General features: G+C 39.2%; 1 protein-coding gene across 2 annotated transcripts in view; it reads left to right on the top strand.

Annotated features, from left to right (window-relative positions):
- LOC106085042 (calcium-transporting ATPase type 2C member 1) overlaps positions 1–12,554 on the top strand; it is a 661,371-nt gene that overhangs the window by 502,349 nt on the left and 146,468 nt on the right. The window contains exon 1 of one of the 2 annotated variants that reach the window (XM_013249052.2): positions 10,503–10,876. The exons of the other annotated variant lie outside the window; for it this stretch is intronic. The gene's annotated coding sequence lies outside the window, so the exon portion shown is untranslated. Of the gene's footprint in view, positions 1–10,502; positions 10,877–12,554 lie in introns of those variants that run through there. 2 annotated transcript variants of the gene reach the window in all.

The raw sequence follows: 12,554 nt of genomic DNA, 5'->3' as shown, positions 1-12,554 counted from the left end.
GTCTTATATTGTTCAGATCGGTTTACTTTTAGATATAGCTACTAAAAAGACCAATATTTTGTTATACACAATTGAACAATGACTTGTATTAGTATTTGACATGTGTTAGTATTTGGTCCAAATCGGAACATATTTCAATAAAGCTTCTGTGGAACATAAGATATGAATTTTTCACCGTATTTTGACGAAAGGTGGTTTACACATATATCCCCAGGTGGTGGGGATATACGCCCCAGGTGGTGGGGATATACGCCCGGCCGAACTTAACGCCTTTTTAGTTATTTAAGAATGCAGTACATCTAACATCCAAACTTAAATGACCCTAAACCATCCGAGCGAATTCATAGACCAGAAAAGATCATATGGGAATCAAAAAAAAGCATATATATTGTTATACTGTTAGTTAAGCGCTATACATTTACTAGTTTCGTATAGTTCGTAGAATTTACTAAAATCTCTTCTATTGTCGAAAATAAATATTCAAAGGATAATTTTGTTCCATATTAAGTAAAAGAAGGCGCAGCGGAGCGGGCCCGATTCAGCTAATTTTTTTAATAAAAATAAGTATAACAAAAGTTTCTTTGGATCAAAAATCTTGATAAAATTTTCTATAGAAATAAAACATTCATAAATTTTACTTCCCCAAATCGACTTGATTCACTTTCAAAAGTACGTTGCACATTCTATAAGATACGCAGGTAAATGTGTAACAGTTATTGCTTTGTCTCATTTTAACTTTGATGCTGCCTTTTAGGAATCCTTGTTCATCCTTGGGCTCCAGTTAAATGAATGTAATCCTTGTACTTTGTCATGCATTATTCAAAAGCTAGCCAAAAACACTCCTTAAAAATTGCATTTTACCCATGAAGTGCAAGAAGGGCTGAAGCCTTCGAATGACACAGTATCATATCATCTCTCCATGGAGGTGAGTGAAGTGGGTGCAGCGAGAGTTAAACGTTTAATATATGCCATAAATTAAATGAAATGTGTCTTCGTATTGAACATAGAAATAAGGAACATTGTAACGGAACGAAATGTATAAAAACTATTACGTATGCGAATTGATAAGAAGAGTTAAAAGCTTTATCAAAGCTTTTATAAACTTTACGAATATCAAATTATGCAGAATATTTAAAAGGAAGGAATTTGTTCTATTGTATGTTTTTATACCCACCACCGAAGGATGGGGGTATATTCATTTTGTCATTGTCGTTTGCAACACATCGAAATATCCATTTCCGACCCTATAAAGTATATATATTCTTGATCAGCGTAAACATCTAAGACGATCTAGACATGTCCGTCCGTCTGTCCGTCTGTCTGTTGAAATCACGCTACAGTCTTTAAAAATTGAGATATTGAGCTGAATCTTTTGCAAAGATTCTTTTTTTGTCCATAAGCAGGTTTAGTTCGAAGATGGGCAAAATCGGACTATATCTAGATATAGCCCCATATAGACCGATCCGCCGATTTAGGGTCTCAGACCCATAAAAGCCACATTTAACATCCGATTTTGCTAAAATTTGGGACAGTGAGTTGTGTTAGGCCCCCAAATATCCTCCGTCAATTTGGCTCAGATCGGTCCAGATTTGGATATAGCTGCCATAAAGACCGATCCTCCGATTTAGGGTCTAAGGACCATAAAAGCAACAATTAGTATCCGATTTTGCTGAAATTTGGGACAATGAGTTGTGTTAGGCCCTTCAATATCCTTCGCGAATTTGGCCCAGATCGGTCCAGTTTTGGATATAGCTGCCATATAGACCTATCCTCCGATTTAGGGTCTTAGACCCATAAAAGCCACATTTATTTTCCGATTTTACTGAAATTTAAGACAGTGAGTTGTGTAAGGACCCCCACTATCCTTCGTCAATTTGGTTCATATCGGTCCAGATTTGGATATAGCTGCCATATAGACCGATCCTCCGATTTAGGGTCTTAGGCCCATAAAAGCCACATTTATTATCCGATTTTGCTGACCTTTGGGACAGTGAGTTGTGTTAGACCCTTCGATATCCTTCGCCAATTTGACCCAGATCGGTCCAGCTTTGGATATAGCTGCCATATAGATCGATCCTCCGATTTAGGGTCTTGGACCCATAAAAGCCACATTTATTTTCCGATTTTGCTGAAATTTGGGACAGCGAGTTATGTTAGGCCCTTCGACATCCTTCGCCAATTTGGCCCAGATCGGTCCAGTTTTGGATATAGCTGCCATATAGACCGATCCTCCGATTTAGAGTCTTAGACCCATAAAAGCCACATTTATTATCCGATTTTGCTGAAATCTGGGACAGTGAGTTGTCTAAGGCCCTTCGACATCATTTGTCAATTTGGCTCATATTGGCTTAGATTTGGATATAGCTGCCATGTAGACCGATCTCTTGATTTAAGGTTTTGGGGCCATAAAAGGCGCATTTATTGTCCGATTTCGCCGAAATTTGGGACAGTGAGTTGTGTTAGGCTCTTCGACATGTATCTGCAACTTGGTCGAAATCGGTCCAGATTTGGGCATAGCTGCCATATAGACCGATATCTCGATGAAAAGCCTTGGCCCAATAAAAGGCTCTTTTATAATCCGATTTCACTGAAATTTGACACAGTGACGTATGTTAGGCTTTTCGACGTCCGTATCGTTTATGGTTCAGAGCGGTTTATTTTTAGATATAGCTACTAAAAAGAGCAAAATTTAGTTTTACACAGTTGAACAATTGTACTTGTACTTATTAGTATTTGGTCCAAATCGGAACATATTTCTATATAGCTGCTAGGGGTCATAAGGTATGCATTTTTCCCCGGATTTGACGAAAGGTGGTTTATATATATACCCGAGGTGGTGGGTATCCAAAGTTCGGCCCGGCCGAACTTTACGCCTTTTTACTTGTTATGTTACAGTTCAAAGTTGGAAGGTTTCATCAGTGAAACTTTCTAGAAACTTTTATCAAAATTCAATTTTTTCCCACCACCAAAGGATGGGGAAATATTAATTTTGTCATTCCTTTTGCAACACATCGTAATATCCGTTTCCGATCCTATGAAGTACATATATTCTAGGTTGTCGTAAAAATCTAAGACGATATAGCCATGTCCGTCCGTCTGTCCGTTTGTATGTTGAAATCACGCTACAGTCTTAATAATTAAGCTGAAACAGATTCTTTTTTTGTCCATAAGCAGGTTAAGTTTGAAGATGGCCTTTATCGGAGTATATCTTGATATAGCCCTCATATAGAACAATCCGGTCTATGGTCTTAGGCCCATAAAAGCCACATTCATCATCCGATTTTGCTGAAATTTTGGGCAGTGAGTTGTGTTAGGCCACTCGACATTTTTCTTCAATTTGGCCCTAATCGGTTCAGATTTTGATATAGCTGCCATATTGACCAATCTCTCGATTTAAAGTCTTGGCCCCATAATAGGCGCATTTATAGTCCGATTTCGCTTAAATTTGACACAGTGACTTATGTAAGGCTTTTCGACATCCATGTTGTTTTCCATTCAACGGAATAAGTAGTATCTATTAGGAAAAAATTTAAAGCATTTTCGAGTAGGCTAGAAATAGACCCCAAAGACTCAATATTTGCGGTGGTGGTGTCAAACCATAGCGTGTTGTCCTCCCCTCCTATAGGTGTGGGTTCCTTGGCACCTGTAGTCGAGAATAATGCTTCAAGCGCACAACTAGTCGTCAGACTAATTAATGGGAAGAGACGGATAAACCAGAGGGATGCACATTTCGTCCCCAGCCTTTAAGTAAAGGTGGTATTTCTGACTCGGATTCAGATAGCGACGGTGTCAATGAAACAGTCATCGCAGCCAAATCGATAGATAAGGGGATCGGGATGGCGGCAGAAGTGAGCGATGGCTTTGCTAAGCTCACAAGCGAACCGAGAAAGCGATCCGGTGCACGACGAAGGAGACAGAGGAGTATGTACCGGGATAGAACTGACGTTCCATGCACTTCTACGGAAGCTGGAGAAAGAATCAGATCTCCTGAAGAGCATAACACTGCTAAAATGCTGAAGAAGAAAAAGAGTTCCCCTCTTTCAAGTACTCTGGGAAAACCAAGCCAGCCATAATCCCAATGGCGACTCCAGACAGTGTCCTGAGGAGGTAAACAAAGTCGGAACAGGAACGAAAGTACTGTGACTTCCGAACTGAGTCCACAGCCATCACGGAAGGGGAAGATGGTCGCTGAGAGCACTACAGAGATGAGCATCGGGTAGGATTCCACCAGATCATCGGTCCCAAGTGGAGGATCTAGTTAACGAGCGGATTTTCGAACATGTGTGGAACACTGTAGAGGGTCCACCCATACAAATTATTAGCTGCGAGTTTAGAGGGAACATCTTTACGCTGCTTTTTGCGTCGACAAAATGTATTGATACCGTCAAACAGCTTGTCAGAGATATTCACGCTCCCTGGGAAGGCACAAAGGCGACGATCTTCATCAAGAGATGGGGCAGTAAATTTGCGACGGAACGCATATTGGGATTCTTGGGCAAGCAAAACCAAGGTTTGGTCGCAGAGAAATGCGAGGTCTTCCACAGGTAGGAGAAGGAGGAGGGAACTCTCCTTGTAGTTGGCATCGATCAAGTCTCCGTTACGAGCCTGGCTAAGACTAAAGGCATGGCGTACTACGGGAGCAAAGCTGTCTTTTTCAAGATTGGGAAGACTAGAATAGACAGAAATTCTCATTTTGAGACATCAGGCCGTGCAGTGGCAGGTGATTCAACACCGCCCAACAAACAGGGAGCTGACAATGAGACAATCACGGCCTCTCTCCATATTGGAATGACTAGGATAAGCAAAGACCCTAATACTAAAATATCAGGTAGTGCAGGGGCGAGAGACCCAACACAGGCTAACAAACAGGGACGCGACGACGGACCCATCACCGACTTCAAGATTCGGAATACTGGGATAGATAAAGATTCTAATATTGAAACATTAGCCAGTGCAACGACAGGAGTCTCAATGCAACCCAACGAACAGGGAGCCTATGATGGTACCATCACCTACTCCCAAAAAGCCAATTTGCTAAACATTTGAAAGACTAAGATTGGCAAAGATCCTAGTACTGAAACACCAGGTAGTACAGGGAATGGAAACCCAATACCTGAGATGAACCCTGAATATCGAGTGCGAGGCACCGCTGCCATCGGCACAGTCTTGGATTGACGGAACCGTAGTATTGCCATCTGGAAGATCATGTTACACGGATGGATCAAAGCTATGGGACAGAGTGGACCTGGGAGTCTACATTGAGAGCCCAGGGACTAGGATCTGTTTAGACTGCCTAACGATAATACGATCCTGCAGGCGGAGATCCACTTCACGGAAGGCGTGAAGTGGTGTGGTGCTAACGCGAGGACGTCGCGTTTTTCAACCTATCCTATCCTATCCTTACCTAACCTTATTTCTTTTTATAGAGCCCTAGATTGCCATGGTCGGTAAATAAGTACTGTTTTGGAGGATAAGGCTTGGGTATTAAATTCGTGCGCTACTCCCAAATACATTTCTTTTGGGCCCAATGTTACTGTAGTTGGCAAATATGTTCAGTATAAGGATATTTTCGGGGTGGAGTACTCACACAGATCCTTGCCACTGAGAGTAGACTTTAGAATCGTGCTCTACTCACCCTAACTTTCAATTTATCCCTATATTGCCATGGTCGGTAAATATGTCCGACTTAGATGATGTTTTCGGGGTGCGACGGACCCGCTAAACACATGGACCACAATTGAATATCCGATTGTTTTTCTACCCTTAAATACCTTTCATTTGAGCCCCATGTTATCATTATTTCCTAGGGTGAACGTCCCACGCCCCAAGCCCACCAAATGGATACATAGACATCCATTTGGTGGGCTTGGGACGTGGGACGTTCACCCTAGGCACCCCACCCCAAAAATAAATATGGATACGGATATGGATATGGAAACGATAAACCCATTTCCGAGATATGGCATTTTTGAAAATAAGGGTAAGGGGCAGGGAATCCTCCAGACCCCTCCCCCTCAGATAAGAACAAAAATAGGTACCATATTTTCACCTCGGAACTATTCGGCACCTTCTCCGAAAATGTCAAAAATCTGTTCAAGCGTTCTTATACCCACCACCATAGGATGGGGGTATACTAATCTAGTCATTTCGTTTGTAACACCTCGAAATATTTGTCTAAGATCCCATAAAGTATATATATTCTTGATCGTGTCGGCGAGCCCGTAAAGCTAGAAAATTTTCACAGATACTTAATATTGATGTTGGTCGTTGGGGATTGCAAAAGGGCTATATTGGTTCAGATTTTGATATAGCTCCCACATAAACCCATCTTCTGATTTGACTTCTTGAGCCCAAATACAGCTCCCAAGTAAACCGATCTCTCGATCATCCTTGTTCGGTTCCTAAAAGCTTTCATTTTTGCTGGATTGGAAGAAATCGGGTATGTAGAATAAAATTATGTTGAAGGGCATACATTTATTTTTTGTGAATTTTCAGCAGAACCCATAGTGATGGGTTCCCAAGATTCTTCCCGGCCGAACTTATTGTAGCACGCTTGTACTTCTTATATTTAAGTTGTATTGGCAACCCTATCGATCATTTGTAGATTTCAGTGGGCACCAGGGATGGAAAAGTCAGTACTATAGTACTTTTTTCAGTACTTTGACCGTGACCGATTTAGTACTTTTTCAAACCCATAGAATTGTTTGGAGAATTTGGATGTTTTTCAAGCCTTTCCATCTGTTCGTTTTTCACATTCGAAAACACATGTTATTCGCGATTACTTTTTTGAAACACTACAAAAATCTCAATGATAACATAATACTTTTATTAAAATGTTGTCATAAGTCATAAGAGAATGTTCTACTGAATGGAACCAGCAAGATTTTTTTGCTTCAAAAAATATTACCTAAATCAGAAATCGCGAAAAACCGTCACACTATCGAACTTGCATTATGCATGTCGTTTGGTGATTAAGAGTGGGAAAATAACGACTTATGTCTAGACATAGATCCAAAATACATGGGTCATATAATTTGACTTTTTGATCCTCTATCAGGCTTAACTATTATCCAAATTTCCATTGAAATTGACAACGCGAAGTCTTTTGGTGCCTTCCCACATTCACCCTCAATAGAATACCGGTGGATCCAGAAGAAGGTTTATATTTGAACCTAACTCACTGAAAGTAGTAAAATACTCTTATACCATGTAATTGGTATATGTACCTGGTTTGAAATTATTGAGTCAAAAAACAAGTAAAAACGTGCTAAGTTCATCCGGGACGAATCCTGGGTACCCACCACTATAAATTGACCCTTATCAACTGAGTTTGTATTTGAATTATTTTGGTCCCAAAAAGTCACACCGGTACTTGGGGGGCCTATATGAACATTTTGACCGATTCGTATAATACTTGGCATTGATGTTTTAAGTCGTAAGATAGGGGTTTGGCCCAAATTTCAAACAAATCAGGTGAAAATTTAAGCATCTAAGGGCTGAAGAAGTCAAATCCGGAAATCGATTTATAAGGGAGTTATATCTGTTTATATACCGATTCGGATCATACTTGTCATGGTTGTTAGAAGTCATAACTCAAGTCTATATTCAAAATTTCAGCAAAATCGGATGAAAATTGAGGCTTCTAAGAGCTCAAGAACTCAAATATGGGGATCTGTTTATATGGGGGCTATATCTGTTTATAGATCGTTTCGGTTCATACTTGGCATGGATATTGAAAGTCATAACGCATGTCTTTGTTCCAAATTTCAGCGAAATCGGATGAAAATTTAGGCTTCTAGGGGCTTAAGAAGTCAAACCGGGGGATTGATTTATATATGGGGGTTATATCCAAATCTAAACCGATATGGCCCATTTGCAATCCCCAATAACCTTCGTCAATAATAAGTATCTGTGTAAAATTTCAAGCGGCTAGCTGTACTCGTTCGACCGCTATTGTGATTTCGACAGACTGAAGGACATTATTAGTTAGAATGTCGAGACGATCCAGAACATATATACTTATGCAGTCGCAGATCAATATTTCGAGGTGTTACAAATAGAATGATTAGATTACAATAACCCCATCCTATGGTGGTGGGTATAATAACGTATTGTGATGCCGTTAAATTTTTTTTTTTTATTTTATTTTACTTGAAATCTTTACAAGCAAAAAGCATTAAGTTCGGCCGGGCCGAACTTTGGCTACCCACCACCTCGGGTGTATATGTAAACCCCATTTCGTCACAATCCGGTGAAAATTGGATAACTTAAGCACCCAAATTCGGCACGGACATTGAGTGGTGTAATATATAGAAGTCACTATTCCATTTTAAAGAACAAAATATTGGTCTTCTTGGCAAATATATTCAATTATTAACCGATCTGAACCATATTAAGGTCGGATGTTGTGAGGCTCAGAAGAACTCACTGTTTCTAATTTAAGCGAAATCAGTTAATAAATAAAGCTTTCATTGGCTTCAGACCTCTTATCGGCAGATCGGTCATTATGGCAGCTGTATATATGTATAGTCCGATCTGAACCATATTTAAGTCGGGTGTCAGGAGGCTAAAAATAACTCACTGTTTCAAATTTTAGCGAAATCGGTTACAAAATAAAGCTTTTATGGGCTTCAGACCCTTAATCGGCAGATCGGTCAATATGACAGCTATATCTAAGTATAGTCCGATCTGTACTATATTTGGGTCAGATGATGGGAGGCTTTAAATTGCGCATAATTCCAAATTTCAGCGAAATCGGGTAATAAATAAATCTTTTATGGTCTTCAGACACTTTATCGTGAGATCGATCTATATGGCAGCTATATCTTAATATGGACCGATCTAAACCATATTTGGGTCAGTTGTCGAGAAGCCTACCCAATGTCTCAAATGTCAGCAAAATAGGATGAAAAATAAAGTCTTCATGGGCATTAGACCCATTATCGGAAAATCGGTCTATATAGCAGCAATATCCAAATATGGTCCGATTTGGCCCGTTTAAGAACTTAACCAGCGTGCATCAAAAAGACTTATCTGTGCCAAATTTCAGCTCAATATTTAATTTTTTGAGGGCTATATAGTGATAACAACAGACGGACGGACAGACACACGGACATCGTTAAATCGCCTTGGAATTTTACGACGATCCGAAGTATATATACTTTGTAGGGTCGGAAATCAACATTTCATTGACTAAATGAATGTACGCCCTATCCTACGGTGGTGGGTATATCAAAGGCTTGATTTATTTAGAATATGAAAGGCTGAAAAGTACTCTTCCAGCCCAAAAAGTAACTTATTAGTACCATTTCAAAATTTGTATTTTCCATCCCTAGTTGGCACTTTAATTATTTTGTTGGGAGAGAGAGAATTTCTATGCTTTTTCTTTACTGCTTTAACTGTTCTCTTTGCATTCATTAAAATGTTTCTCTTTGCATTCATTGAATTGTTTCTCTTAATTTCCCCCAAGTTAATAACCCAATAACTTGAAAAAATAAACAACAGATTATTTATGTGTGTTTTTTTATACCCTCCACCTTAAGATAAGAGTCATACTAGTCTCCTCATTTCGTTTGTAACACATCGAAATTTTGATTTGAGACCCAATCTTGATCTTCTTGACATCTCAAGTCGATTTAGCGCTGTCCGTCCGTCCGTCGATAGCACGTTAACTTTCGAAGGAACAAAGCTAGACGCTTGAAATTTTGCGTGGATACTTTTTGTTAGTGTAGTTCGGTTGGGATTTTAAATGGACTACATTGGTCCATGTTTTGATTTAGCTGTCATATAAACAAATTCTGTATATTGACCTCTAGAGAGCGCAATTTTTATCCAATTTTGCTGAAATTTTGCACAAAGTGTTTTGTTTAATTCCTAACAACTGTGCCAAGTATGGTTCTGATCAGTTCATAACCTGATATAGCTCCCATATAAACCGATCTCGGATATTGACTTCTTGAGCCGCTAGAAAGCGAAATTATTACCCGATTTGGTTGAAATTGAAATAAGTGGTCTCTTTTAACTTCCAATGACTGTGCCAAGTAAGGTCTAAATCGGTTCATAACCTGATGTAGCTCCCATATAAACAGATCTGCCAATTTTATTTCTTGAGCCACTACAGGGCGCAATTCTTATCCGATTTGGGTGAAATTTTGCACAATAACTTCCACTTTGGTCTCCAACAGCCAAACCAAATATGGCCCCAAATCGGTTCATAGATTGGTATAGCTCCAAAAGCATGGCAATTATTATTCATTTTCGTTTTTTGCCTATAAAGAGATATCGGGCAAAGAACTTGACAAATGCGATCCACGGTGGAGGGTATATAAGATTCGACCCGGCCAAACCTAGCACGCTTTTACTAGTTATTTGTTATCTTTATCTGATTTTCCAGTTCACACTTATTGTTGGCGTTTTGTTTTTAGTTTTTTTATTTTTGTAAACAATACAAAAAAAATTTAATTCTTTCACTTGTCCATTCAAACGTCAACCTTCTCTCCAGTTCTACATAGCGGTCGTTTGACTTCGGACGTATTCCTCATAGGCGCGTAGTACAGGGTTGAAAACAGAAAAATATTTAAAAAAAAAATGCGCTAACCAAGTGATTGACAAAGGGCGCATTAATAAAGAGGCCGGTGTTGGTCTCAGCCTTTAATTTATGAACACCAACAAAATTGTTTATAATATATGTGCATATACACATGTGTTTACGTTTCACATCTGGGGAAATCCCTACGGCTGTAAATAGTAAAAAAAAATACATACCAAAGAGAGAATTATAAAATAAAGTGACGTGGTCTGAATATTAAGAAGGTGATTTATTAATAGAGAACTCTATTTCAAGCAAATTTTGTTTGATTCATTCTGAGTAAAAAAAGTAAGTATGAGTGTATCTGTGGTATGTTATTTATTTGTTTTTTTTTTTAAGAGAAAAAGAGTTGTGATTGGTTTGTTGAGCGTTTTATAGCGCGAGAGTTTACTCCTATGTTTGACATGTGACAATGAGGTTGTCAAAATCCAAATACAAGGTCTGGAGAGAAAGAGCATTTTGCAAAGTTTGCATTTTTACAGGGTAGCCATGTGTGGTCTTTGAACATTGTGGGAATAAGATTAGATAAAATCTATTATAAAAAAATTAAATTGTTGCGCTTTGTTTGTTTATTCATTTGTTTGTCTATTCCGTATAGACTCAAAAATTGCTGAACCGATTTTCATAAAATTTTCACAGATGGTAGAGTTTGGGCCCTTAGTGAAAATAGGCCACTTCATTTTTTGATGTCCGAAGGGGGAGCGGACCCTCCCCCATAACCGAATTTTCATAAACACCAGTTCTCGGAGTTTTGAAATTTTTTATGCCACCTTATGGTACCCCAAAAACACGAAATTGCTAAAAATTTTTGGAGTCAAATAACCTGGGTGACGCCCCATACCAAAACCCACCCGAGCGGACATGTGTACAGATTTTGACAAAATCGGTATCAATTGAAAGGTATTTAAGAGTAGAGTACGAATTTGGTATACTAAATTCACTCTTAGTTTTCGGGGGGTCCCCCACCCCAAAAAAAGAACCCCCCTAAACCCCCATGAGGACAAACTAACCAATTGGGACAATATTGATATCCAATGGAAGCTATTTAAATGTAGAGTCCAATGCTGATATAAAAATTTATTCCTTGGTGTCTACCCCCACCCCCCAAAACCCCTCAACAGGACATATTAACCGATTGGGACAATATAGGTATCAAGCGAAAAATAGTTGGAAGCTGAATACATATCTGTTGTATGAATTTGGTCCAAGGTGTCTACGGGGCCTCCCCAACCCCATAACAGGCATAAATGTCCAACGTCACCAAATGGGGATCGAATGAAAAGCCTTTGGGAGTTGACTACGAATCTGGTATGCATAATTAGGACAGAGTCTGGGACCGGCCCACCCACTAAATACCCTTCAATTGTACGTGTAGTTCGATCGGGATAATATGTCAATTAAAATAAAGGTCTATGATAGTATATTTCGAATCTAATGTTGGTATAAAGATTCAAGTATCTGGGTCCCGTCCTACCGTTCCACAGGACAGTACATCGCGACAATTAAAGACTCAAATAAATTGTCGTTTGGTTGCTAGCGTCGGGGGGACCGAACCTCTCCTCCTAATAAATGCAACGCCAAACTGTCATGTAGGATGACCGAGTATATATTGTACTCAAATGAAAGGAGGTGTCAGAGCGGGATTACCCTCCCCCGATCCTACCCAAAAATAAAAAGGAATTAAAAATAATATATGAATAATATGGAATAATATATGAAAGCCAATCAGGATAGAAATTAAAGGTCTTTGGTAGTAGAGTTTACTTTTTAGCCCCAAAATGGGATGGACACAAGAGGATCTTTAAGAATGTGATATCCCAAGTGGTCGCTTTAAAATATGATTGAGATAACCAATACAAAAAAAATAAGTAGTGTGAATCTGAACGGGACCCGTAGCCCTGAATATCGATAGCCTTCTTCAAAATGCTTGACATTATGGGGTTCAAACAAAATCGCGCTCTAGCAC

This window comes from Stomoxys calcitrans, chromosome 1 (genome assembly GCF_963082655.1).
Source record: "Stomoxys calcitrans chromosome 1, idStoCalc2.1, whole genome shotgun sequence".
Classification (NCBI taxonomy): Eukaryota; Metazoa; Arthropoda; class Insecta; order Diptera; family Muscidae; genus Stomoxys; species Stomoxys calcitrans.
Note: the sequence above shows the minus strand (reverse complement) of the source record. Positions and strands in the feature narration are given on the sequence as shown.